The sequence below is a fragment of the Callorhinus ursinus genome, unplaced genomic scaffold (assembly GCF_003265705.2).
Source record: "Callorhinus ursinus isolate GAN/ISIS: 27379988/994484 unplaced genomic scaffold, GSC_fseal_2.0 scaffold17, whole genome shotgun sequence".
Lineage (NCBI taxonomy): Eukaryota > Metazoa > Chordata > Mammalia > Carnivora > Otariidae > Callorhinus > Callorhinus ursinus.
Genome location: NW_027397079.1, coordinates 30,096,559 through 30,120,514, shown reverse-complemented (window position 1 = coordinate 30,120,514; position 23,956 = coordinate 30,096,559). Strand labels below are relative to the sequence as shown.

The 23,956-nt window shown below is 38.9% G+C and overlaps 1 protein-coding gene and 1 long non-coding RNA gene across 5 annotated transcripts in view; one reads left to right on the top strand and one right to left on the bottom strand.

The window, feature by feature from the left end:
* Positions 1-23,956, bottom strand: part of NRG1 (neuregulin 1) — a 1,085,273-nt gene that overhangs the window by 233,678 nt on the left and 827,639 nt on the right. The window lies entirely within an intron of this gene.
* LOC112834531 (uncharacterized) lies at positions 1,450-18,331 on the top strand. 3 transcript variants are annotated; one of them, XR_012381225.1, is made up of 4 exons: positions 1,450-1,621; positions 10,567-10,681; positions 15,195-15,280; positions 18,197-18,331. It is a non-coding gene; the product is annotated as an uncharacterized lncRNA (long non-coding RNA). The 3 variants fall into 3 exon arrangements; XR_012381226.1 differs by lacking the exons at positions 15,195-15,280; positions 18,197-18,331 and adding an exon at positions 11,756-11,901; XR_003210939.1 differs by lacking the exons at positions 15,195-15,280; positions 18,197-18,331 and adding an exon at positions 10,958-11,165.

Below are 23,956 nucleotides of genomic sequence, written 5' to 3'. Positions count from 1 at the left end.
CCCCCTGAATTAGAAAAATCTTTCAGCAGATTACAAAATATTCTCAATTTCCTACTTTCTCTCCCTTTCTCTAGATTTGCTTTTCAGAAATTTCACTAGGATTCCATGGCACTAAATTTCCACTGATCACAGACAGTAAGTATCTCCCAAATATGACTTTTAAGCCCCAAATATCCAATGGCTATTAATAGATAATTTGGAAGATATGAAAATAATTACCAGAATAAAAAGCCTAAGTTTTACCAGAACAACTTTATACAAGTATTATTTGTGGATCTGGTTACCAGAAAACTTCCTATGTGGAATGGATATGGAACTGAGGAGAAGTAGGAAGGAAAGGAAACACAAGTCAGTGCTAATTGAGAGACCTGGGAGACACATTTAAATTCAAGTACATGATTATCAAAGTCCTTGTCAGTCTAAAATGTAATTTATTATTGAAAATGGTACTTAAACTGTAATTTATTATTGAAAATGGTACCTTAAAAATGTATGCTCTGGATTATTCTATAAAGCTACAGTTGTCAAATGTGTCAGTCAGTTGTTTAGTGGACGAATCTGCCTGCCATGTTTTTAATCAAATTGTAAATTGAGGCCAGGATTGGAGTGAGCCACACAGTCCTCTACAATACAGATTTCAGTGAAAGTTACACAGGTTGGGGTAACTGGGTGATAGACATTAAGGAGGGCACGTGATGGAATGAGCACTGGGTGTTATGTAAGACTGATGAATCACTGACCTCTACCTCTGAAACCAATAATACAGTATATGTTGACTAATCAAATTTAAATTTGAAAAAAAGGAAAACATTAAAAAAAAGAAGTTATACAGGAGCTAGTCCTGTGGTGAATTAAAGCCTTGACAAAATTACAGCTCCTCCATTATCCATTCAGTGCTGAGGGAGAGGGAGAATTACTCTGAAAAAGAGCAAAGATAAAAAGAACCACATGGCAACCTTATGAGTAGAGTTGCTATCACTAATTCAGGTTTTAAAAAATCAACTTCTATTTTATCTATCTATCTATTATCTATCTATGTTGTTATACGATACAATAAATTGGATTCTTGCCTCCAAGTTTGCTTAAGAAAGCTGATCTTACAAGTTCAGTCTTCTCTAACAACTTGTTCACTTATTCAACACTAAACTGCAAGCCTGCCATGCCTTGTTCTGGGATATAGGGATAGAATGGTAAGTGAAACAAAGTATTACACCCATAAAGCTCAAACTCAGGCAATAAACAACTAAACTAAATGTATAACCACAGACAACACTTCCAAGTGGTCATAGGTGAAAAATAAAACAGTGGAAGACGATAAAGAATAACAGAGGGTTGGCTATTTGACATAGAGTAGTCAAGGAAGTCTTCCTTAATTAAGGAACAGTTAAGCAGAGAATTCAATGATGTAAAGGGATGAGTCATGCTGAGATCATAAGGAAGCATCTCAAGGAGAAAGGACAGCATATATAAAAGTTCTGCAGCAAGAATAAGCTTGGTGCAACACAGGAACAGAAAATGGACCAGTGAGGCTAGAGGGGTATGAACAGAGGGATGACAGTAGAAGATGTGGACTCAGGAGAGAGAAAGGCAGTGCTAGAACTCATGGACCTTGAAGGCCATGGTAAGAAGTTTGAATTGAATTCTATGTGTGTGAAGTCATCAGGGAGTTTTGTGAAAGGAGAGTGACCTGATCTGATTTATACATACATATATATGTATATACACATACGCATAGACATTTATTTATTTGAGAGTGTGAGAACACGAGCAGGGGGAGGAACGGAAGGGGAAAGAATCTCAAGCAGACTCCATGCTGAGCATGGAGCCCCATGCAGAGCTCCATCTCACCACCCTGAGGCCATGACCCTGAGATCATGACCTGAGCCAAAACCAAGAGTTGGTTGCTTAACCAATGGAACCACACAGGTGCCCCTGATTTGTATTTTCTGAAGACCACTCTTAACTACTAAATGCAGGACAGATTGTAGGGGGAAAGAGTGAAGGCAGGAAGACTAGTTCAAAGTTAATATAATTATCCTCTTGAGAGACAGTGGTGAGGGAGCCAGGGTGACCGCAGCCTGGGGGGAAATGATTCAAGTACGGATAGACAATGAAAGTGGAGCTGACAGGACATGCTGAGTGCAAATTGTATAGGGGTAAAGAAAAGAAGAGAAGCAAAGAAAGACTACGAGATTTTCACCTGAGCAACTAGGTAAAGATAGTGACATTTATTGAAATGGGAATCAATTTGGGCAGTGCGGGATTGGGTCAGGGGAGGAAGAATAAGAAAATCAAGAAACCTGCATTAGGGTGTTACATTTGAGATGTCCATGTGCCCAAGTGCAGATGCGAATTGGACACTGCCTGGAGCTCAGGAGAAAGTTTAGAGCTACAGACAAATTAGAGAGTAACCCATAGAAAGATGGAATCTACAGTTATGAGACTACATTTCTTAGGTAGGGTGTGTAATTACAGAAGAGTAGAGGACTAAAAATGGAGCCCTGCAGCCCTCCAACATTTCAAGGTCAGGAGGAAAAGAGGGAATGAGCAAAGGAGCCTGAGACTCAGAGTCAAGGGATGGAGGGAGAGAATCAGAGAGGTGAGGTATCCCAAAATCCAAGGGAATAAAATGCTTCAAGAAGACAGTAGGGCAGTTGCTACTGGTTATTTGCCTATAATGAGGTCTTGAGAGAGTTCATGGGCTTTCTGCAAGATGGAGGTCACTTTTGACCTTAAGAAGAGCAGTTTTATTGGAGTGATAGGGGTATATACTTGATGGGAAAAAGAATGGGGACTTTCAGTTTGACATAGAGATTTGAACACATGTGTTTATCTCCTATGCATTCTATGCCAGGTCAACTCTGAAATAGCCCCCAACATACCTTCTAGCATTTACACCCTTGTGTAACGCCCTTACTTTGCGTGTATGCTTTTAACCAATAGAATGTAGCAGAAGTGATAAGATGTCACTTCTGTGATTAAGTTACATAAAATAGTGACTTCCATCTTCCTAGCTAACTCTCAATTGCTGACTTTGATGAAGCATGCTGACATATGGAGAGGGCCATGTGATAAGGCACCAAGGGTGATTTCTGGCAAACAGTCACTAAGGAACTGAGACTCAGTTCAACAGCTCAGAAGGAACTGAAACTTCTAATAATTATAGGAGCATGGAATCGATACTTCTTCCTTTGAGCCTTCACATGAAGAGGCCCTGGCAGGCACCTTGATTATAGTCTTGTAGGACACCATAGCTAAGCCACATGCAGACTCCAGACCCACAGTGATTCTGAGATAATTCATGTGTGTTGTTTTAATCTGCTAAATTCATAGTAATTTGTTACAAAGCAATAGATAACTAATACACCTCTTGAGATGCCACTAAAATGAAAGTGAAGAAAGAAATAATTGGTACTAAACCCCCAAGAAAAAGAAAGAAAAGCTAGAAGAGGTAACAATAGTAGGTAAGATTGGGGCCCCTGGATGGCTTAAACAGCTGAGCAATTCTTGATTTCCGCTCAGGTCATGATTTCAGGGTCATGAGATTGAAGCCCCGCACTGAGCCCCGCAACCAGCTCCGTGCTTAGTGCGGAGTCTGCTTGAGATTCGCTCCCTCTCCCTCTCTCCCTGCTCATGCTCTCTCTCTCTCAAATAAATAAGTACATCTTTTTTTTTAAAAAAAGTAGGTAAGATATATTGATATATTAAAATTTTGTGAGATGGAAAGCTCACAGATTTGTAATAACTAACTCAGTAAAACCATAAAAGCTGAAACCTATGTCCCTATGAAAGAGGAAACCAACAAGAAGAAAGTTGATTCCTGCCAAAGAACTGTACAAAAGCTCAAGAATTGGAAGGACCAGGGGCACCTGGATGGCTCAGTCAGTAGAGCATGCAACTCTTGATCTCAGGGTCCTGAGTTCGAGTCCCATGTTGGGGGTAGAGTCTGCTTAAAAAAATAAAATTAATAAAATTTTAAAAAAGAATATTTGGAAGCACCAGGTATATGGAAAGCTAGGGGGACAGGATTGAATGAATCAAAGTATGAGAGAGAAGCATTTAGGTACGCAGATCCAATCCAGAGCCTTGAAAAGCAGATAATGGAGACTTCTCTCACATGTGAGGGGACAGGAGGTTTATTCTCTGAAGAAATGGAAGCAGAGAGATTTTGAGCTTGGCAAGAGAAGTGCAAATATGAGGTCTCAGACTGAAAATAGGGAAATTAAGAAAGTTGCCGGAAAGCGGGCAATCTAGCTCATACACGTGTGCCCGCACACACACACCCCCACACACACCCCAGGTTTAAGATGAGAATAGTCTTGTCTGGAAAAATTGATAGACTTGTGACAAAAGACTTACAGCAGCTCCACAGAGGCAGCCTCAGGGCAAGACTGAACGAATATGGCTCTGGGCTCTCCACTCTACCTCAAGGAGTACAGCATTGCTTTGTCTTTCTTTCCTAGGCCCTGGACTCCTTAGCTGTGGCTCTGAGGGCTTGGAGCTCTACTGGGGGAAGCTAGGACCACCAGGAAAACAGCCTCTCTGGTGCCCATCTCAGTGATTCCCTTCCTCTGTTTGGAAACATACACGGCGTAGATGAAGCTTCAAACAGTTCCTTTCTAAAAATCAAGTTTTAGTGGTAAATCTACCTGTACAGCCCAGGTAGCTAACTATGAGGGAATTTTTGGTTGGCTGGTTGGTTGCATTCTTTGGGTGGCGAGAGTTTTTTTCTGGTTGAAATAAAAGTTGAAAACCAGTGGTTTCAATGGTAAATCAGATGAAATGTATAGGGAAAATAGGAATTCATCTCAAAATAATACTAAGTCCATTAGAAGTTAAATAAATAACAGTCTTTTTATGAAAAATAATTCTATTTTCCCAAACAAAAATCATTTTCGTGAGAAGAAAGCATTGGTTTACATTTTTGTCAATCTTTTTAATGTCTGGCTCAATAGAAGACAGCTGGATCCTCATATCTGCTTCTGCATTCAATCTGTTGCAATATGTTGTTTTGGTTGAAGTATATGTAGCAAATCTGGCCTCAAACAGATGGGTAGTTGCAAAAGGGACTTCCTGAACACTCTCAGGACCTCTAGAAGTCCTTGAAGTATGTGCTGAGAATTCTGATGTAGGGTACTCCTTCGAGAAATTTATAATGAAAATCGACAAATTGGGTGGCAACTCAAGGAAGGATAAGGTTTGAGGGAAAGATTCAAGTTCATTTGTTTTTAAGAATAAGGCGAACCTATGAACACCTGGATGGCTCTGTTGGTTGGGCGACTGCCTTTGGCTTGGGTCATGATCCCAGGGTCCTGGGATCGAGTCATGCATCAGGATCCCTGCTCAGCAGGGAGCCTGCTTCTCCCTTTCCCTCTGCCTCTCTCCCCTGCTTGTGGTCTCCTGCTCTCTCATTGTCAAATAAATAAATAAAATCTTAAAAAAAAAAAAAAGAATAAGGCGAACCTAAGGATGAGTGGAAGTCCAATGGGAGAGAAGGAAACAAGAAAGGGAGAACACGAAAGATGCAGAAGAGACAAAGGTTGAATCAAGTTCCCCCACGGAGGGCAGAAGTGAAGGGATGGAGAGCAAGGTGAAAGGCTAGCCTTTAAAGAGGGAGTGCTAACTTTTCGTTTTGACACAAAAGCATATGGAGGATAGACGGTCTTAGAAAATCCAAGGTAGCAAGAACATGGCAATTGCTTAAGATGAGGAAATGGGAGGTGCTTTCAGTCTTTTCAGTCAAGAATGGATGGGAGAACAATGTGGAAAGTGAGCAATGTAGGAGCAAAGTTGAAAACTTGAGGAAACATGGCTGTGGGGGAATGAAAAAGAGAAAAATCAAAATCAAAATTAAACGAGCAGCATTTGTAGAAATACGCAGCACAATGCTCGACTCATAATGGGTGCCCATGAAATGTTCCTTTTAAATAGATGAAAGGACATCAAAGAGGGGTTCTTGGTGGAGGACACCAAGCAAGATAGCATGGCTTTCTAGTAAACTGTGTAGTGGCTGAGGAAGAGGGGGGACTTGGAATCCAAGATCTGGGTCAAGGATGGACACACTTCTGCTTCCTTGGGTGATTTCACAGACTCCCAAGGGATTGACTGTCTCTCTGAAATGGAGTAAAACCAAGTCACATGGGAAATATTTATAATGGAGATGACCTTTGGACTTGGTCACCCAAAAGTGGATCTTACAGAGTATCATCACCCTCTTCTGAACATAATTCAAACAAGCACTACACTTATTTATACTTATCATCTGGTCCTCATTTCAGGAAATCTCTTTCCAACTGTCTGCCATGTATTTATTAACAGCTCTCATAGTCACATAAAATATCAACTAAAAGAAGAAGAAAGATAGAGGTGAACTAAAAAAGTTTATCCTGTGGAATTTTAGTTAGGCACACCCAGCACCACTTTTAATTGAGGAGGTTAAAAGAGCCATTTTATTCCAGACTTTCTTTAGAAAGCTATGCTTGAATCCACTTATTTTCCTTTTTCTTTAAGAATAGCCTAAACTGGGGTCGGTTAAGCATCTGCCTTCAGCTCAGGTCATGGTCCCAGGGTCTTGGGATCGAGTCCGACATCAGGCTTCCTGCTCAGCGAGGAGTCTGCCTCTCCCTCTCCCTCTGCCCCTCCCTCTGCTTGTGCTCTCTCTCTCTCAAATTAATAAATAAATAATAATAAATAATTTATAAATTAATAAATAATAATAAAATAAAATCTTTAAAAAAAGAATAGCCTAAACTGTTTCTCCTGAAATGTTTTCACTCAATTTAAATCTTTGACACTATCATCTTTTTCTTCAATGCCTGACTTAGGTTGAGGTCATTAATTCCTAATATTAAAAATAATTTCTTAGACTTAATCTTTCATTATTTCTCTCTTGGAAATGAATATTAATATATCTACTTTGTTTTTCATCTTTGTTTTCCCAATTTATTTTCTTATGTAAACACTTTGAAGTACCTTCTTTATTAATTATTCCATGAAGGAATATTCAGCTTCGTTTGATTAGCACACTATTATTGTCCCACCGTGAACTTATTCCATGACCATGAATAATTCCAATCTCAATGCCTTAACTTCTGCATTTACAGAATTAAATATTGGGAAACTATGCACTAAAAAAGCAGAATACAATAGATCTGATTCCCAAATTGACCAATCATTTAGATTTTCCTCATTTATTTATTTATTGAAGAGAGAGAGAGCACACGTGCAGGCCAGGATGTGAGGGGCAGAGGGAGAGAGAAAAAGAGAATCTTAATCAGGCTTCATACCCATTGTGGAGCCTGATGTGGGGCTCGATCTCAGGACCCTGAGAGCATGAGCTGAGCGGAAATCAAGAATTGGACGCTTAACCCACTGAACCCCCCAGGCACCCCTTGATTTTCCTCATCTTTTAAAATTTTAGGATTATATAGACAAAACTAACAAAGCCAAAGGAATTATATACCCATTTGTCTTTACTGTCATATAGATACAGCCTATAGTAATATTTTCACTATATTTCCATATGACTAATATTATATAAAAAGAGTAGTGAGAATAAATATAATTTATGGCTCCTCACTAGATTGCTGGCACTGTGGTGAGAGCTTTACATATATCATCCTATTTTAATTTCACAACAACCCTATGACGTTAGTACTCTTATTTCCATTTTACAAGTGAAGAGCTTGAGTGAAGTAAGTTATCCAAGTTCATCACCAGCACTGAGTGGCAAGGCAGGGCTCAAGCCCCTTCTATTATACACTCTATTACATTGGTTCCATTTTTATTCTTTAGAATGTAAATGCTGAAGACTGAAGAGTCGTGTGTGTGTGTGTGTGTGTGTGTGTGTGTTTACACGTGTGTACTGCAAACACTGCATAAGAGGAACAGAACAGTTACGAAAATGTGAAAAATAGAAGTAAAAATCTACCCCTTTCATATTTTGCCTGCGTGTCTCCAACACATGAGAAATCCGGGTGGCACAAAGAAGGAAATAAAGGTTTGGGGGAACTCCTGACAAAGTTCCTTTAATCAAATAAGGTGACTGAAAAATTCAAGCTTATTGATCACAGATTTCAAATCTCTTTGAGTGAAACTATTCTGCTTGGCTCGGTTTTGATTTGATCTTGTAGGTCCTTGTGTTATCAGACAGAAAGCTCTAGGTGTCCTTTATATCACCAGATCAGATATTTTAATATATTTTTATTTTTTTTTAAATTTTATTTATTTATTTATTTATTCATGAGAGTCAGAGAGAGAGAGAGAGAGAGAGAGAGGCAGAGGGAGAAGCAGGCTCCCCGCCTAGCAGGGACCCTGATGCGGGACTCGATCCCAAGACCCTGGGATCATGACCTGAGCCGAAGGCAGACGCTTAACCATCTGAGCCACCCAGGCATCCCAGATATTTTAATTTAAAATTCAGTAAATAAAATAACACTCATGTGTGCCACATTACTGTTAGTTTCTTTTAGGATCCCCCAGTGGAAATCTGGTTTGTGGAAATCTCTATTCAAGTCTGTTTCAAATCCCACATGAAATCTCATTTTTATGATTATTTTCATATTCTTATCTGAAGCCACTTGCTTCTACAAGGTAACGCCCACCTCCTCAAAACAAATCATTTATAAATGATACATCTAGCTTAATGAAACTTCTAATTTGTAGCAAGAGACACCCATCAAATAAAGAAGTTTTTAATGTTTAAAGTGTCATTTGAACAAACTAGCCCTAACTACAAAGCTACACCAGGCTTTTTTTTTTTTTCAGTTTCTGCTTTCCTTTACAGGATTTCGATATGCTCCAGTTACCTCCAGGAGTTTAGTAATTCTTAAAACTAATTTAACTTTAATTCACTCAAAAATAATAGCCACATTATACAGCAACATTCAAGGGTCTTTCGGTGTAGGTCTATTTCAGATCTGGAAAAAATTTTCAAAATCTAAAAAGCTCTCAAGAGAAAATAAATTACAATGCTATTATCATAACTTACTTTTATGACACCACTCATTATGTAAAATTCCACAGTATTAAAAAAGCTAATATGAGAAACTTATTTATGATTTACTTAATAATGGACCTATCCTCAGTAGTCTACTAGTTAATACACCGGATAATAAACTCTCCGTGAAGTCAACCAGATTTTTCACTATGAACACAATTACTATGGCCACCAAATCCTATTCATATCTTTAGAGTCAACTCTTCTGTTTGTCTGGTTTTGTTCCTCTCATTTCCTTCCCCCCAGCTTCCAAGGAAACCCTCTGCCTGTGAATTATGTTCTTTCTGCATCTTTATGGAAATAGCCACTGGGAAATACGGTCCTCGGGAGAGTTACACAGTCACAAAAATGCCCTCGTCCTTGTACAGCTTGGAGTGTCTCCAGTCCCCTCCCTCACAGCATCATATGCCATTGCTCTTTGTGCAAGTTACATTTTTGTGGGAGTTAAACAGCAGGAACGGGAGTCTGAGCCTCACTCCCATCCACACTCCAAATTTTCCATAGATCTGTTTATCACCCCCACCACTGCAATCAATATTGCAAGGACCTAGGTGACTCTTTATGGGATTTCGGAATAGAACCTTGCCCTGTCTCTGATCCGGGCGCCGGACTTTCAGAGGTATGCTGCTTTGTGTCTTGGGGGCTCTGGGAAGCCTTCCTGGCAGGTTCTTGAGACGGAAGTAACAAGCATCCTAGGGACAGGTGACAATGCAGGCATGTCACTCTGCCTTGAGATGCTCTTTGAACAGTGAGCATGATAAGGATCAAAGGAATGAGCACGGAAAGAATATGAAGAATGAGTCCTCAGAAAAGGGCCTGAAAATCTGTCACCAGCACTGGCCCAGGACAGAATTGTGAAATATGAAAATAAATATTTATATCCGGTGCTGGCAGCCTCCTTTCCCTTTTTTCATCTTTTCCTTATATCTTGACACCCAGGCTTTTTATACCACACAGTGTTTCCCTGTCCTGGGTCTCACTTCCAGATAGCCCCTGCTTTCTTCCCCTGTGCTCCATCCTGGATTTATTTGATCTTTGTTATAGACCATTTAAACTAATTTGTGTTTATAGGGTAATACGTTCATATAGTTCTGCTTTATCTATTTTATGGACAATTCAGGAAGTATAATGTATTAAGCCAAGTGAATACGGTGGGAAAGACAGGTTCAAGAAATCTTGGCTTTAGCTCTCCTGTGACCCCCCATACAGGCCAGCCCTATGTCATGTGATCTAGCACTTCACTATATCCTTCTAGACAGAAGATGATATATGGTTCTACATAGAACATCTCTAGATAACCTCTGGTTATCTCCCGAAATAAATCTCAAGCTTTACGAAGGCTCTGCCCTTAACCTTGTAAATGTCACAGAGCTGGACATGTTAATGTGTGCACATCAGGAACACAACACTGGTTAACACAATTTTCACCCCCCAAAAATAAATAAATAAAATAAAGGCCTTTGAGAAACACACATAAACACATTCTTTATTTTCTTTCGACGAAGCTTCTTACTCTCAGGCCCATTCCTGCCAAGTGTGGTAGCTAATACAAAATCTCCCTCTTCTAGCTTCACTCGGGTCCAGCTTGGGGGTTCTGTCCTTGGAAGTGTCTAACGGGAGAAATCAACTTCAGTACAAAGGAAGAGGTTTTCAAGGAAGTGAATTTAAAATGGAGACCTAAAGGTAAGTAGGAGCTTACGAAGAGAATGGGGACAAGTACTCCAGACAGAGAAAACTGCAAGGGGCTTGGGGCATTCGGGGACGAGAAAAGAAGGCAACAGGTCTGGGGAACAGTAAACTCACTTCAGACTCCAGCCATATTGTTGCATGGGGTAACTGCGCAGGCAGACCATGCCTGGCCTCAGACAGGTGAGAACAGGCGGATGGGGGGAATGTGACAGGTTTTAGCCAAATTGCACGATCTTATTCTGACCTAAAATTACCCACTTTTACTTACAGAATTACTCAAATATACCCTTATTGCCACAGATCTTCAATACAGTCTTCTCTGAAGTCTCTCGAATCCTCTAGAGAATATGTTGCCCATCCTGGGGGTGCAGTAGTCACTTACCAAACAAAACCATGAACTGCTATTCTTGATAAATTCTCTATTCACAACTAATGTGAATTGACAACTCTCACCTTGTAGAATAATAATAAAATCTGAGCAACCCAAAGTACAGTTTTATTTGAAGCAAGGGGTTTATTAGTCACTTATATGTTAAAAATGAAGTTTCTGGCATATCCCAATTTTTAAACCTTATCAAATCTTTAGTAGTAATCCACCTGACCAAAATACTTGGTTACTTCCTACATACTGGCACAAGCAACCGTCCATTAAATGATGCTTTGGCATTGAAAAGAGAAATACTCAGATGTATTTGGTAGTATTCAAAAATCCAGTTCATGTGGCAATAAAAATCAACAATGGCCTTACTTTGCCAAATATGTGTAACCTATATTTGGGGATATAATAAAATTTTCCGTACCACAATAATCAAAACATTTGTTGTATGATGCATGTACCATATAAATTTAAGCATCAAATGTTTTTGAACATGAAGTACATTAGAAACACTGAGTCTCAGAAAAGATCAAATGATACTCACATATGCAAGTGCTTTGAAAATGGTAAAACACTATAAAATATATCAAGTTAGGTATGAAAGTAATATATACACACAATAGCAGAAACCAAATGTAACCGCATGCTGCAAATGATGTAATGATTCTTATTTGTCTAATTTGCATTTTCAGAAAAGACCGTTCATATGTTACAACAGCAGCTAAGTTTACAACAATTTTTCTTTGTTCTTGGCAAACAAAAAAAGGTTAAGAATTTGCAGACAAGTCTTGGCAAAGAGATATTCTGATGCAGCCTTGCCAATCCCTGAGAGCTACAGTATACAGCTGGAAAACGTTTGGAGGTTATGGACGTGTTAGAAAAACTTTCCGTTAGTACTGCTAATCAGTATAGCAACATCTTCAGGTCATAATTGGGTCTTGAGGAGTATTAACATATTCCTAGAGCATTTTACACACCGGTTGGTTCGTCCCATTCCCATTCAGAGGGTCTCATTTTGATGTGGAAATATCATTTGAGTGCAATAGTAAAATAGTATAATCAGTAAGTTCCCTAGTCCATCTAAATATGTAATTTGGGGACACCTGGGTGGCTCAGTCGGTTAAGCGTCTGCTTTCGGCTCAGGTCATGATCCCAGGGTCATGGGATGGAGTCCTGCATCGGGCTCCCTACTCCACGGGGCGCCTGCTTCTCCCTCTCCGGCTCCCCCTGCTTGTGCACGCGCTCTCTCTCCCTCTCTCTCTTTCTCTCTGTCAAATAAATAAATAAATAAAATCTTTAAATAAAATAAAATAAATTTGTAATTTGACTTGGGTTACCACATTTTGTACCATCAGAGGTCAACTGGACTATTTCCCTACCACAAAGTTTTGTTTTCTCACCCAGAATTTCACCAATATACATGGAAAAAGCTTTTAATTCTATTCTCAAAGAAGAGACAAACTTTTTTGTATCCAACTATACCTCTGGCTGGACACGTGTATCCACAGACCAGACTGGGAGCTTGAGAGGAAGGTGGAACTGGAAGGGAGTTTTTAGATCATGCAATTGATTCCACTGACCCATTACCCCATTTGACAGATTGAGCCTGAGCCCCAGGGAGGCATTTCTAGTCTCGCCGTGTTTCTAGTCCTTTTATTTTAAAGTGACAAATCAACTGCTGTTGGAGAAATGATGGCCACATTTTTTTTTTTTTACTCTCTTTACACATTTTTTACTCTCCTTTCCCTTTTTCTTGCTTGTTCAGACAGGATGCATTTCCTCTTTGTCAGCCTGTCTCAGGCCCCACATTCTTTTGCCCCTTATATGGAAAGATTCCACTTGCTTAAACATGTTGAGAAGCACAAATAAAAAGGAGCCACTAAAAAGATTTACATATATATCATATGCATAAATACCTATGCAAGGTTCAGTACACCAATGAACACAAAGAATTACCTAAAATAAACTATTTTACAAAACAATTGCCCATGATTTGACATTATTCTAGTGTCATTAAAATGGCCTTATTTACATACCTCTCTGTCTTTATAGAAAGGTCACGGTTTTGTTGTCCCAAGTTTTCCCATGAACCTATCTTCATTTGGATCATTTTAAAACTAAAACAAATTAAAGGAAAAAAAAAAACTAGACCAAAATAGATGCCCTGACACTGTTTTTAAAAGAACGCATTTCTTCTACATCTTTTTGTTGTTTTCAAGTTACAAAATAAAAGGACACTTATTATAAAGAAATTTGAACAGCCCAAGACTATAAAAGGGAAAAAAATGGATATTCTTCCCTTTAACCCATTCAACTAATCCTTCAGAAGCATCTATTGTACTCAAAAGCCAATACGGTATTGTATTTAGGATTTTAAATCCTGAAATCAACCTGTCTGGCTTCAAATCTTGGCCTGCCACTTCCTAGCTGTGTAGCCTCAAACAAGTTAACTAGCGTTTCTGTGCTTCATTCACATCATCAACAGAAGGCGACTAATAAAAAGCGCTTATCATCTAAGGCTGTTGTATGGGATAAATGAGATAAAGGTACCTATCGGACATAATATAAATGCTCAGTCAATTTTAGCCGTTATTATCAAGTCCTTTTAAAATGCAAAGAAAAGTGTAAGCTATTATAAATTACATAGCTACAGGAATAAGCTATATATTTCAATAAAACTTGGGGGACAAGACCTTCCACCCGCACTGCCACCACCACCACCACCATCAAAAAGCTATAAAAATAACAACTGTTGAAAGAAATTCTTGGATCATGAAGCTATGATATAAATTTATATTTCATTATTCTGTACTTCAACGTCAAATTTACTTTAACAAATTAGTAGTAGTAATGCTAACTGGCTAAATTATAAGGCCTACATCAAAACCTTTTGAAAAGTAGACATGACTTTTGAAATTATTTGAATGAATTTTATTTGAAAAGTAATTCAAAATACCTTGACTAAATATGTATGCTTATATGAGTATCAAACAGAAATATCTTTCCAGCTAAATTCCAATTCCTCTAGAAGTTTCTCCACTCTCCACATTCCCCCATAATGCAGTGTCCTCTCTCCCACTTCTTTCTCTTGGTTCCCGAATTATAAGGAAGGCCAGCTCAGGAGCTGGAAGCCTGTGGCACACAGAACAACCTGTCTGCGATCACGTCGCAGCCGCCCACTTGACGTGTCTTGGCACCGAGGAAACCAAAACCATGTCGAGCCCAAGACTGGAGCTTCTACGCCAGTCCCACCCTTACTGGTCCTGGTTGCGTCCTTAGCAGCCATAACATCTCAGGTCCTCAGGCTACACTTTGCATTCGGGTCACAGCCGCGCACTCCTAACCTGATGGCTACCCATCACCTCCTCATCTGCTCTGAAATCTCCTCTAAAGCACACCTTTACCTTTACATAGTGTAGTTAATGTTATGAGGGTCTTTGCCTCATTTGAGAGCTCTTGGTTTTTTATCAGTGACTACATCCGACTGACTCAAACACAAGCCACGCAAGTCACCTGACAAATCATAATTTGGATACGCTTCGCCAAAGTTCTCAAAACCCACCGAGCGAAAGAGACTTAAAATCATCCAGCTACTGTGGCTCCTTTCAGCTTAAGTATGAAACACATGTGCATCATCAGGGCTATAAAACTGGCCAGAAGTGTCCGTGATGATCAGGAAAATAATGAGAACAAGTGTATATTTTTACAATATTATAGAAGAGGTTTTCTACAGAACTTTGGGGCTATATGCAGCTCTTACTCACTCATAATACATGTTTCTAAGGAGTCTCTGTATCCCACAGAATGATGTGCACGTGTATGCGTGGTGTGTACGTACTGAGAACCGAGAATGATGAGGCAAGGTCATAAGTTTGCTTACTGATGTATTTCTTGATAAAAATCTGTTATGTTTTTCATAATTGTTTGAACATGTATGTCTGGTTTCTCTGAGATTTGGAACAGTTTCCATCTTATCTGGGCTAGCTGGTAAAAATCTCAGTACATAATTCAAGTATTTCAAAAATATACCCTCATTTCCTCAAAATTTCAAATCCTTAATCTTTGGGATTGATGAAAAAATTAACATCAGTCTTTTTAGGATCCCCTTCCCAGCGATTTTTTTTTTCCCAGGATACTGGGTGGATGGACAGAAGAACTGAGGATACCCCTTGGTCCTGAAGTGTATCCATCCTCCTTGACTGCTGAGAAGAGGTTAGGTGTCAGTGTGCATGGCGTGGTGTGGTGTGGTGTGGTGGTCTTGATGTTTTGGGGCAACAGTGTGAGCCTTTTGTGTAGCCATAAGTAAAGCCATTAGTCTCAGCATAAACAGTCATTCTTCCTGCACTCATCTGTCCCTCCATCCCTCTCCCTCCACCCTTCCAGCCAATGAGGTGAACCTATTCATTAGGGTCCTACTAGCCTAGGCTGGGTGTCTTACTGTCTCCTTAGCAGCATTGCCCAAGAAGTGGAGTGTGAGTCCTTTCATTGGCTCTCCCCACAAACCTGTAAACACTCCTCTTTCTCTCCAACTCATTAGAATCTCTTTTTAAAAAAATGTCCAGGATAGCCATGTTCTTTCACCTGTTCTGGCCAAGACACTTTTCCTACAGTTAAGAATCTTCTCCCTCTTCTGGGGCTAAGCTGGAGGATGGAAATAAGCCAAAAAAACAGAACCTCACAGGCCATGCCACATTCCTTCCCTCCAGCAGTAATTTCAGGGTCTGAATGAAAGGAAAGTAAAAGGATCAAGACAGATCAAAATGTTAATCTCTAAAAATATTAACTCCCGCCTCCCACCACCACCATACGCACACACCAACCGGCCAAGACATCATAAATATTAATGACTTGCTGGAAAGTAGCGTGGTTCAAGGCAAGTGTACAAATGCCTCTTCAGGAACCTCAACCTTAAATTCAAAAGGAAACTCACAAGCTCGCCCTCCTCAATTAAATTCTCCTCTGCCTTTTCTTTTCTCTATTTCTATTAATAGAATCATCAGACAAGCAACATACCAAGCTAGAAAGTGGTGTCACCTTCAACTTTTTCTCCTTTCCCTTAATCTCTTCTATCCCTCAAATAACAAATCATCTCCAGTCTAATTTGGTGACAGCTTCCAGGCTTCCCTCTGGAGCCTGGAGCCACTCTGCCTTAATCCAGCTCTCTCTGTTTTGAAAGTCTTAAGTATTCTCTTAGATTATGGAGTAATATTTGAATGCTACAAACAATTCAAACTGTATACAAGTATAAAAAATAGACAGTGAGGACCTCCTAATAATTTCATATATCTGAATGAGTGCTACCATTTTGATATATATATTTTTATAGGAATACAGCCAAATAGAAAAGTTTGTTTTTGTTTTCACAAATATGAGTTTATACCGTACATATCACTTTGCAATTCTTCCCCTAGTTTTATGGAGATGTAATTGACACACAGTGCTCTGTACCTCTAAGGTGTACAGGCAGTATAATGACCGGACTTCCGTATATTGTGTATATATGTATATCGTGTAATGCTTTAATCCATCATCTCAAAAGATACAATTTAAAAAAAAAGGAAAGAAAAAGATTTTTCCTTGGGATGAGAACTCTTAGGATTTGCTCTCTTTTTTTACCCTCATTTTACGTACCCTCATTTTTTCAAAGTTGATTTCAAGTCCTTCCCATTGGGACTGGTGAGAAAATTAACCTGTCTCCTTAGGATCCTTTTCAAACATGCGAAATAAACCATACGGCAGTGTTAACTACAGCCATCATGCCGTAGATCACATGTCTAGCATTTATTCACCTTGTCAACGGAAGTTTATACCTTTTGACTACCTTCGTCCAATTCCCACTTGTTTTGAAACTTAAAAAAAAAAATCTTATACTGTGGACATCTTTTCACGGTAAGACATATATGGCTATAATTCTTTTTAATGGTTGAAAAGTATTACTTTGTTTAGCTATATCACAGTTTAATCCACCTTATCTGGATGAACTTTTGGGTTGCTACTGCACTGAACACCCCTTTAACTATATCATTCTACCCTTGAGCAAAGATTTCCAAAGGCTTAATAAATACTAACAAATTACCTTTCGGAAACAGTGTGTATATTCCCATGAAAGTGTACGAAGGTGCCCCTCATTACTCTTTGACTGAATTATTGCAACCTAATCTTAATTGTTTTCTTTGCCAACAAATTCTCCCCACTCTGGTTTTTCATTTTCATGGCCACCAAAGTTGTTTTCCTAAAAAGAACAGAAGCAGGTCATAACACTTCCTAACTTAGTTGCTTCTGTCTAATCTGTCGCCAAAAGATGCAACTGACCCTGGAAATGTTCCAACAGACTGGGAACATAGACTAGCCTCAACCTACAATTTTAGTTTCTTTAGTGGACATAGCCTCCTGCAAATCATACTCAGGATATTAAGAGTATGTTCATTCCGGGCACCTGGGTGGTGTAGTTGGTTAAGCATCTACCTTCAGCACAGGTCATGATCCCGGGGTCCTGGGTTCGAGCTTGGATCAGCAGGGAGTCTGCCTCTCCCTCTCTTTCTGCCCCTCCCCACTGCTTGTGCTCTCACTCTCAAATGAATAAATACAAAATCTTAAAAAAAAGAGAAATCTCTGATTTGGCATAATTGCGATGAGTTACACTGAAGGAGACAAGGTCACCCTGAAGGGGATCAGGATACGCTGCCCCAACACATGCCACTTTGACATCAGGATTGCTTTGAGCTGAAGGTAACTAAGAATCAACAGATGCGGGGAGAATTCTCTGCCCTCCCTTCTCTGCCTGAAGGCAAGGCATACATTTCCCTTTGAGGAAGGTGCCCCCTTTCTCCTGTACCAAGAAGAGAAAAGTGACTCTTCTAATCTCAGAGGGCAAGTCAACCCCAACCTGAGTTTGCATAAACAGACCTTACTACGATAGCCCTTCTCTTCCATTAGCTTCCCCCATATATTTCCCAGTCGCTTCCCTACAATTTGTCATCCTTCGGAGTCCAAACCCTCTCTCATCCCATAAGAGATGTATATAAGTCCCAGACCCTGATGACTGTTTCACTTCTTTCCTGTGAACGACAAGTGCATGTAAATATTAATAATAATTGTCTGTTTTTTCCTCCTGTTAATCTGTCTTTTGTTAGTCTAATTCGGAGTCTTAAGCAAGTAGAGGAAAAGTTTTCCTCCCTGACAGTTCTGACATGAGGATGGGCTGGGACAGGTTGGGATTCCCACTCACTCAGAAACCTGTTGCTGAGATCTCCAGACCCCTAACCAAGCCAAAAGGTGAGTGTTCTTGCCAAATCAGCCTCTTGGGCTCAGAGTCTGGTGGAGGGACTGCAGTAAGAACCTCTCCTTGTGTTTTTCTTTCCAAGACTAGATTGGCAGGAGAAAGCATTTGTAAGAACCAGCACATTGGGTATTGTGACTCGTCTGATTTTTAGTTTGCATACTTTCATTATTGATCCTTTCCCTCTTGGAGAGAGCTCTTGTTTTCTCATCTCTGCTTTTTGTGTTGGTCATCAGAGGAACGAGAATAATAGGGAAAACATATGCAGAAGACCCATGAGCCTGTTGTTTGAACTGGCTTACAGTTTTCACTGGACCAGAATCTGTTTGGATAAACTTTGCTATAGGTTACCACTAAAAAAAAAAAAAAAAAAAAAAAAAAAAAAGATCAGGTTCTTTTGTCTTGATTTGGGTCCTGAGAGCTTGGCTTAGGTCTAGGACAGTATTCTCTCTGGTTTTCCACCTGCTGGGAGGCAAGTCATTGGGCCTGCATCTGGAGGTAGCTAGCTCTTGGGTTAGGAACCTGAGACATAAGGTACTAGAGCATCACTTTCCATCTGACTATTTCAGCTCTCAGGGGAGTTTGTCCAAATAAGGGTCTTAGCCCATAAGGGAACTTTGTCGTCATTTTCTCTGCTGCCTTATTAGTGCTGGGAAAGTCCCATGTCAGAATGGTCTGCCTGGTGTGACAGATTAGCAAGTCTGGGATTGGAGGCCTCTCACTTTGTGGGAGACTGGAGACACATGTTATCACCAACACCATTCTTACTGCCCATGCCAACAAAGGTCTTTGTTTTCTTTCTCTTTGGCTTTCTTAGGGAGTGACTTTGGATCACTGGGGCTGTATTTTCTGTACGCTCCTTGGGATGCTTCTTGTAGCCATGATTCAGTTCTATAAAGGCTTATTGGTTTTGTGTCATATTTTGGAAGAGGTATTCCTTTGGAGAGCCTAAATCATCAGTAGTCAGATAGATGACAATCTTTGGATTTGGAAAAGGTTTTATATTTAAAAGAATTTTTAGAGAACTCTCACCCTAAATAAATGTATAAAACATTGGTACCTGTAGGGAGATCCAATTGAAAGAAGAAGAAAAAAAAAAACCCAATATCATGGTTAACCTAAAAAGACTCCCTTAATAAAACCAAAGAGCAGAGATCAGATTTACAACAAACTTAAGATCACACCACAAACACCACCCCCCACCAACTCCTTTTATAATGCCTGCTTAAGAAAGCTTAAGCTGTCAGGAGGATTTACTGTTTATCCCAGAAAGAGCAAAAACAAAACAAAAAAACCCAGAAATAGGCAAATATGCCCCTAAACTCCTTAGAACTACTTGAAAGCTTGTACCCTTTCTCTCCTGCTTTGAGATGTAAATCTTCTACCACCCAAAACTGTCTTCTCAAGAACAGGGACATCTCCTTGAAATATAAGCCCCTAAGGGAATAACTTTGGCTCCCAGTCCAAAGAGCACCTTGCTTTAACTTCTCAGTAGACTGAAACAACCACCTGGGATTAAAGCCACAGCCTCCATAAACCACATGTCCAGGAAAAATCTTTAAAGTCTCTCCCACAAATACTGGTAAAAAGCTTTAGCTTTTTTATTGAGCATATTGAGCAGATGACTGACTTGGTCCATCTGCCATAAATATAATTAGGATTAAAAAAAAAGACAAAAATGAGAACCAACACTTATATAAATTAGTGCCTTTTGTGTTTCTAGATGTATACCTGACCCATGGCCAAAATCTTAAAATTAAAAAAAAAACATTAAATCTTTATTATATGTGTATGTATGAATGTATGTATGGTACATATATGTGATATTTTCTTACCTCTGAATGGTATTACCAAATTAATAAAAGAGCACTATTCTAAATCAGCTTAGAAAAAAGTAGGCACTTATAAGTTAAACTTGAAACTCCCAGAAATATAGGCACTAACTCAAATGCTTTTCTTTTTTTTTAACTTTTTAAAAAAAGATTTTATTTGATGGAGAGAGAGAGTACAAGCAGGGGGAGCACGCAGGGGGAGAGGGAGAAAACAGGCTCCCCGCTGAGCAGAGAGCCTGATGCAGAGTTCCATCCCAGGATCCAGGACCCTGGGATCATGACCTGTAGCAGAAGGCAAATGCCCAACTGACTGAGCCACCCAGGCGCCCCCCAAGTACTTTTTAAGTTCATGTGATCCAGAATAATCTTTCTTGAATAAAACCAGTTCAATAGCATTGGTTTAATAAAACATTTTCAGAGTTGTCAACATTAAATATAACATCCATTTACATCTTATTGTACTTGAGTTTACTAGTCAAATAAGCTAACATAACTACTAGATGTTTAAGATGATAAAAGTTATATATTTGATTTTAATCAAATTGAGTCATTGGTCTGACAAATTTCATTTCAGCAATAACTAACTGTGTTTTATAATGTATCAGCTTAAAAATAACTTCCCATATCTTTTTGGTAACTTGAAAACTTAAAAGTTATATTAAGTTAATGGATAGATATTCACTGAGTATCTAGATCATTACCAAATAAGATAAAATACCTAAATATTAACTACTAAGCATAATTTCAAGTTTATTTACTTTTGGCTTCTTAATTTTACAGAAAGACTAGGGGCACCTGGGTGGCTCAGTTGTTAAGCATCTGCCTTCAACTCAGGTCATGGTCCCAGAGTCCTGGGATCGAATCCTGCATTGGGCTCCCTGCTCGGTGGGGAGCCTGCTTCTCCCTCTCCCACTCCCCCTGCTTGTGTTCCCTCTCTCGCCGTGTCTCTCTCTGTCAAATAAATAAATAAAATCTTTAAAAAAAAATTTTACAGAAAGACTAAAATATGTTAGTAAACATGTTCTTTTGCCACATTGATAAACGTTACTATGAAGAAACAATCTTTAGACACTATCAAATGGTGTATTCATAAATTTGCTCATCTAGTACAGAATGTGGATTGTGACAGTTCCCAACTGTCCACTTCTTAGGTTTCACTGGAAATTAAGGCTACTGAGAGTTAAGAATTCTAATAAATATATGTAAATTAACTATAGGAACAATAAGAATAAAGGGGAAAAAAAACCAAACCTTGGTATGCAAAGTATACAGGGAAAGTATAAGATGTGTTTTCCTTTAAAAAAAAAAAGTGATTTTTTACAGAAGAAGAAAGTAGAAAATGGACAAAAATCTGAACAGATACAGAAAATTGGAAAGGATCTATGAAAAAAGGGGAAAAGAAGGAGAAAGAAGGAGAATCTTATCTTGTGAGGTCAAGCTGGCTAAGACTGAATGGATTTATTTATAAAGTTTTTTAAAAAATGAGCCCAATTAGTAAGACTAGAGTTTGGCTTTCTTTCCCTGCTAAAACAATAAAATTGTGTTGGATTATTGGTCTATTCTTTTTTAAAATTTTTATTGATTATTGGTCTATTCTTCATAAAAGAGTGTGAAGATTGTGAAGTAGTGATTCTTTACTTCTTGAGTCATCCACGTAGGAAATAAAGATTCTGTATTCTTCACATTGTCTTTATTATAATGTCTTTGATTATTTAAGAAAACAGTCTTCTCAATATTGAAAGAGTAAAGCTCTTTTTGCTTGTTGGTGTTTTACAGTCATGTTATCTTCTACATCTATTTTTAAAATATTTTATTTTCACTTTGGTTAAATAATTGAAGATCTAGCATTGTTTCATAGTGACCTGTGTTCTTATTTAATTGAATGTTCAAACCTTTTGACATTTTAGACAACTTTCCCAAATCAAATTCTAAATGAAGTCTTTGTGACCTTTGTGACATTGGCATTTCCTAGACAGTCCCTGGAAAATTAGCCTTTGACCAATTTTAATGAAATTAGATTTATTTTGCAAAGAAAATTATCTTTGATCAAAATGAGGGTGATTGTAGAGGAAATATTGTGTTTCACGGAAAACAACAACTCACTTTTGTGGGTGTTCATTGTCAATGAGCTACTTTCACTCCTTTGTAAATGGGATCCTGCCATCTTGCAATTAATGTCTCCAATTTTCTCCTGCCCTCCTGACTTAGCATCAATGAGGACTAAACATGCCCTTTTCCTGAAGCTCTGCAAGTTCAAAGAATTTATCACCACAATAGTTAGGGCCACTCAGGAAGCTTACCAGAACCTGGTCCTGGGGCCTCCAGGACATAACCATGACTGTGAGACCACCATTACTATCCTCACTCTGCCATCTAAAGACATTTTGCACCCAACATTTAGAAATCTTCTTGACTGCACTCGGAACTCAAAAAACTGGATTTTTGCTCTGCTCCAACCATGAATCTTTCTTTTTCTTTTGTTTCCATAGAAATGACCCTCATTGAATGCCCAGTTGCTCACACCATATAAAGGTCCAACTTCAGGGGATGCCCTACTCCCACTTGTAACACTGTCCCCTGAAAAGAGACAGAACTGTTTAACTAAACTGACGTATTCCTAAGAATAGGTTTAATTTGAATATGGGATAATGTGGTTGTACTTGTTCTATCTGCTTATTTATTCTTTTTTAAATCTGTGTTCTTCTGCCCCTTGGCAGATCCCTTATTCCTCAGCTACTAACCCTTTTCTCTATTCTCTATAGCAACCAGCTAGGCTTTTGATGTGTGAAAATTGCTTAAAAGTTTCAGATGGGGGGAGATGAAGGGAATCAAATTATGCCACCCCAAAATAACAAAATATTCCAATTTGGCATAAGGACTATTTTGAGCTGAAAGCAATTGAAAATCAACAGATGCAGTTCTCTGCCTTCCCCTTCTCTACCTGAAAGAAGAAAGGCATAAATTTCCCCCTGAGGATGATGCTTCCTACCACCCTACCCCTCAGCACCCACCCTGATACCAAGAAGAAAAATTGATTCTTATCATCAAAGATATGGCGAGTCAAGATGAGTTTTCATAAAAAGATTTTACTAAAATAGTCCTAATCTTCTATTAGTTGCCACTACATATATCTTAGTTACTTCACCACAACCTAGCCTCCCTTGAAGTCTAATCCCTTTTTTCTTTGTTAAGAAGGGTATACAAGCCCCCAGAGTCTAACTACTTCTTTGAGTTTGACTACTTTTCCGTGAACTCCTGTACACACAAATATCTTTTGTTTAATAAAGAAATAATAAAAATTGTATGCCTTTACTCTTGTTAATCTGCCTCTTGTTATTCTAATTCACAGGCCCCCACAAACTGAATCTAAGAGTATAGAGGAAAATATTTTTCTCTCCAACTGCCCCCTTGCATGATCTTTCACACCCAGACTAAAAGTGTGTATTTGTTAGTTCACTGGTCAGCTTGTGATGTGAACCAGAACAAGGTCAACTCTTTGGTACTGGAAGCTTCCTGAACTTGGATCTTTATGGCCCCAAAGCCTTTGAAAACACTAGTGGAAATAGAGCAACCTATAAGTTAAGAAACTATAATTATGCTGAATTTAAATTCAATGTCTTCGGTGTTAGAGATTTTGGTATTTCTGTTAAATTCCTTATGGTGAGACTCATAGAGATGAATTAGAAAATTTAAAATTTGTACTCTATGGGCATCTGGATGTGAAAACATGATATTTGAACCAGAAGACACAGAACCAAGATTCCATTCTTAACCCTGACTCT